Source organism: Apium graveolens, chromosome 10, assembly GCF_009905375.1.
Source record: "Apium graveolens cultivar Ventura chromosome 10, ASM990537v1, whole genome shotgun sequence".
Lineage (NCBI taxonomy): Eukaryota > Viridiplantae > Streptophyta > Magnoliopsida > Apiales > Apiaceae > Apium > Apium graveolens.
Genome location: NC_133656.1, coordinates 12,858,213 through 12,864,044, shown reverse-complemented (window position 1 = coordinate 12,864,044; position 5,832 = coordinate 12,858,213).

Sequence of the window (5,832 nt, the reverse complement as noted above, 5' to 3'; positions counted from 1 at the left end):
AAATTTTCTGAACAATTTTCGTGCGCGATATTAATTGATAAATTTCAAATCAGTGTCAAGCAGGGTACTTTCGGTTATAAAAACAAATACGTGTCCTTTATTTGGACACGTGGTTGGGTTATAGGGTCCAAGGGGGTGACTCATTCTTTTTCTTCTATGGTGCTGAACATCAATCTCTCTCTGATTGGTCTCTCTAGTATCTCTGATTTCTTTACTCTTCCTTTTCAAGAACAGATACATACACTTATGTATATATATAAGCTTTCGGTTTCTCTTTTCTTGGTATTGTTTCGCCGGCTGCGGTTCCTTTTTCCAGTAAGTTGAGCCGCTTGTTCCTTGTGTTTTCCGATCACTGCCGCCCCTTACTTTCCGGCGAGGTGGCTGTTGTGGCGAGTGAGATTTATTATGGTATGTGATAAATTATCTGGGTTGTGCTTCTTATCCTTGCCTGGCTGCTGTCCTGCTCCGTTCGTATCCTGTGATGCCGTTGTTGTTGTGTCCGATTGTTTTTCCCGTGTGTGTATACACGCGGGTGTATATATAATTGTGTGGATGGTTGTACTGATTAGCTTAAAAATTCTTGGAATTATTCGAAGTAAACCCGAATGATTCTCTGAAATTTCTCAGGATATTGATGTTTATGTTATTCAATTTTTTTTTTTGGAAATTATCGGTGAAATTCATTTGGAAACCCGAATTAATCGGGTACCAACGAATTTTACCGCCGCCAGCTATGAATTACGATGAGCGGACGGTGGACTGTGATGTTTATTCTGAGTCCTAATATTTCAAAACAAATAAAATTAGTTTTATATTTTTTGTTTTGGATCGAATTAGTTACTTCGTAAATACTGTAATGAAACAGTTAAAGTGATTATGGTTATTAAGATTGTATCGAAATTATGGATGCGTAATTGATTGTGGTTGTTGTTGAGTGGTTGGGACTATAAATGGTGGTTGTTGGATTAATTGTTTGGATTGATTGATTGGGATTTGGCGTCGATTATATTTCGACCGGTAGTCCGATAAACAAAGAAGACGCTGCCCAATTTCCGGGAAATCAACTATGGAAATACGGGAGCGTATCCGGTAATTATGGAACGTTGAGTGAATAAATATACTTATACTTTATACGAACTAGATTGTATGTTGTGGTAAATGTTCTGTCCAAAACTCAGTAACCCTAATTTCATAAAATGCCGAGTATACATATTTTCTAAAAACAAACACTGAACCGATTTCGAGAACGTGAACCCTAACTGACACCTGTATTATAATATTGTATGTGTTACGAGTTGGGTTTTGTTATTGCACGGGTAGATTGTTAGTGAGGATATGTCAAGCATAATCAGAAGTCTAAATTAGGGTATTTTGACTCTATAGGTTTTAGTCGGAAGGCCCGAGAATTAGCATTGGACAAAAGAGGGTTTGATGGTCAGTCGAAAAGCTCAGTAAAGTTCCAATTAAAGGACTTAAGTGTTGAGTCGAATCCAATGTGATCTAGTGGTTGGACGTTAAAGCCTGAGCGGCAGAGTCGTCTTAGAGTTGATCAGTAATAGTTGTAAAGCCCTGTAAGGCAAGTACTTCTAAACCTTTTTCGAGATATAATGCAAATATTTCTAACTTTTCTCGTAACATATTGTTAAGTATTTAAAATAGCTCTGTTTTATATTATAAATACTTTAAATCCTTCAGCCTTGAACCTGAGCCACCTCATTTGATCTTTGAGCCGTAAGCTTTATTCTTTGTAAACCATTTATTGTTGATTTAGCAGATACTAAACCACACAAATACGATACTACTCCATAAATATATACCCATCATATACCAAACACCGGAACAGAATTGTTTAAACATACAGAAATTATTATACTCAATCATACCTTGCGACATCAAAGAAGTAAAACCCTGTAAAAACATTGTTCATCTAATACACGACTCTCCTATAGGCTGGAGGCCATTTCCTTTATATACTTTAACATATTCTTGTGGTACCCATGAATTCTCACCATGCTCTTATGAAAATGATTTATTGTTGCTGATTACGATCCGGTTTTATTGAATTATATTATTTATCATATTGAACTGCTTTAGAATTGGATAGTTTTCTTTATGTGGACCAGATTCGTGGTCAGACCAGATTCGTTGTCGAATAAGGCCAATGTGTGCCTTGGATCCAGTTCGTAGAGCAGAGCCGTGTGCCTTGCTCGGGGTTAGTGCGTGACTGATCAACAACCTAACCTTGGTTTTAAAAAAATTAAAAATGAATATCCAATTCTAATGATTAGTTAACAAGAAACTTGATTCCTTTGAATCATCTCGTTTGATCATTGTTTAACCTCAGTTATTGTTATTGTGACTTGCTGAGCTAGTTAGCTCACTCTTGCGAAATTTGTTTTTTATATATTTTACAGTTAAAAGGGATATGGATGATAGTGAAGTTCCTTAGTCCAAAGTGCGAGCTTGGATTCCAGTTTGAGTTGGATCGAGCTAGCAGAAGCTTTATATGGTAGTGAGATAATAAGATTCTAAGAATAATTTCATTATCAGTTGTAAGTTAAATTAGTTAGGATTTGGTACATTGTAATAAAAGTTAAGGTTGTGGCTTGTTTTCATACTTTAACCTGTTGCGATCCGTGGTTATATAAAGCAGGGTCATTACAATTAATATTTCATATATAGGTTGATATATTGTGTTTGTGTTGTGGACCCCAAACTTCTGACCCGGGTTCGGAGGGCGCCACATTACCAGTATTGAAGATTAGAAGTGAAGTTACGAATAAGATAATGTGCAACGGTAACTGGAATTTTTTTCGACCAATGAAGGAATAATGGACCCAATAAAAGGGTAGAAGATATATGGAAATGAATGAGCTATTTTATGAGTGTTTCCCTAATTTAATACCTTGTAGTTCTTGAGAAGGACAACAACCAACTCATATAGTAATGACGACCATGTGTACGATTCTCAAGATTTTAAACAGTTTTCAAAAGAAATTTTCTTAACAAAATTTTTCTAAAAGTTCTTGGAACAAAACAAGTTTTTTTTTAAAAAAAAATCTTGGTTCTCAAACTACTACCTGAGTTTCTGGTTTGTTATAAGATTCAGATTATCCAGGAGAATACTTGTTCTAGAAGTTAGTATGGTTCATTTAGAAGGCCAAGTGGACCCACTATTATGGAGAAGATTTGATTGTTCCTAACAGAAGAGTGCAAATATTATTTGACAAGTTTAACGACGGAACCAATGCACGGAAAAACTATTCATCCAAATTCTGAGACGATTAGAGTTCAAAGAACACGTCAATTTACAAGAAGCTGAGTATGATCAAAGAAGATTGAGAAAATTTCCAGACTTTTCTAAAGGAATAATATGATTAGAAAATGAGTCGATATGCTGAATGGTAAGTAGCGTAAGCGAAATTTGAAGTTATGATTGTAAATCTCATAAGAGTGCAAATAGGGTCGAATTATAAAAATATTGAACATGGAAGCGCGACGTTAAAGATACAAGACATAATAAATGGGAATTCATTCTAATGATCAATTGAAGAAGGCATTTCAGAGAACTTTTAAAAGCCAATATATGACTCAGAATGGTATATATTGATCGAACAAGCGTTGCAACAGTAAATAGATGAAATATGGATGGCGACCAATATTATCATTCTTTTCTATAATACCATACGTTCTTATGAATCTTGAATAAAGTATGAACTTCATTTACAATCAGCTCTATGAGGTGATAAGGAAATTGTTGTATTCCATTCAAAAATCATTTTTCCCTCAAGACTTATTTTCTTATTGAGACAAGCAGTGTTATGGTGTGACTCTTTGTCGGAATAACGAAGAGTCTTGTGGGACGCCACCTAATCATGTGTTGTATGCCATATAGTATGAAAGACTGGCTATCTTGAGTACAAATATGGTTGTCTCATTCATATCTACACCATTCTTCATCATTTCTTCTTCAATTTTAATTTCTTGATTTTTGGAATCCTTCCAATTGTTTCCTTGTACTCTTATTCTTTACAAAAGGTTTCCAATTAGGATCATATCCACAAATTCCCTTCTTGTGTAAGGTCCATTCTTTGTATATTTTAAAAGGAAGTGAAATAAACCCGAGTAGCAGACGGGGTTATATGATAAGTATGGATAATTGCAAGCCAATAAATGGTGGACATATACGTGCAGAGAAGAACCTTTATATCAACGACGTGGTTATTACGAGGACATCAAATTAGAAGCGGAAATCTGTATACCCGACACGTTTCAAGTCTGAGATTTTGGCATGAATTGAAGTAGTTAGTGAACCGTGTGAGGTAAATTAACTAGAGTAATAAGAAAGTAGAGCTGCGTATACCGGATAAGGCAAATGATTGATTGGACAACAGAAGCGAATGAAGGAATTCTTAATAATAACTAGATAATCGATTAATACATTGTGAAGATGAAGCATACCTCAATCATGAAGATTGAAGATCGAAGAAAGGCTAGTTACGAATAAACTTTGAGTGTATTCATCAAGGAATGGTTGGGTTTTCCCATTTAAGTAAATGAGTTATGAAAAATTTGATACTCGTAATTGAGCCAGTGAAAGAATTTTAGTATGAAAAGACATAAGGGGATATGAAGATATGGTGATTCAACTACAAGGATTTTTATGAAGTGATGCTTTAAAACCAAAGGAATTCTTTCATAAGATTATGAGAAGGTTGGTTGAGACCATGTGTTGGTTATCAGAAGTTGAACGAGTAAACTGATAAGAATAAGTGTATATTGTCAAGGATAGACGAATTGTTAATGAGAGAGATTGAATTGAAACATGAACAAGAAGAATTTTAGAATAATTTATAATAGTACTCAGTAGTGATATTCAGTTATAATCAAAAGATATGAGAAATGGTATGATATAATAAGAATTGGTCGCTATAATCTTAAGTTGAACTAAAATATGGGTTGTACAGGTTAGTATTATATATGATGGTGAAATGGAGAGTTTAGAAGATGGAAGTTGATTGGTCTACTTGTGAGTTGATTGTTGGTTATTTGATTGATTGTTGGTGTCGGCTTGAGTCCGGCCGGTAGTCAATAATATAAAGGAGATGCTGCCCAAATTTTCGGAAAATACCCTACTCTTAAAGATAGAAAGTATACTTCCATGTGTTATTGATATTCATGTTAATACTCCAAATGATTGTGATCTCGGTTCTTGAAAGAGGTTGTTACAGCCAATTCAACTATATATAATTGGTCGTTGATTTCATTTAGCTAGTCATCACTTGGTGCAATTGATCAATTAAGTGAGTTAATTGGTTAATTTTACCAAATAATGGTCAGTTAGATGGAACTCGATTTCAATTAGATTAAGTCAAATTTTGATGTGACTTTCAAATCCGAAATCAAAGCAATGAGGAATTTGGACAAAATAAGGACACCAGTAGAATGCAGAAATTGCTGCAAGTAAGTGAGGCTTTACTTGGATGAATATGCCCTTTATAATGGACAAAAGAAATAAAACGTTATCTGTATGGACAAGTGAGAAGAATGTTTTCCAAAACTAAAGATTTAAGATAGAGCAAAGAGAAGGAAGGAAGGAAAGGAAGAAGGAAGGTGGAATAAAAGAGAGATTACCCACACCAATATGGATTTTATTAGACAATCAAAGAGATTTTATCATCTGCAATAAAGTTTTATTGAAGGACGTCTTGTTTCCAAATTGTTTTGATAATCATACAATAAATGATTTATCAAGTATTTCTGGTTTGGATAAAATATGAAATACAGTTTTAGTTCAGTTTCTGATTGATGTTGATACTTAGGTTATTGTTA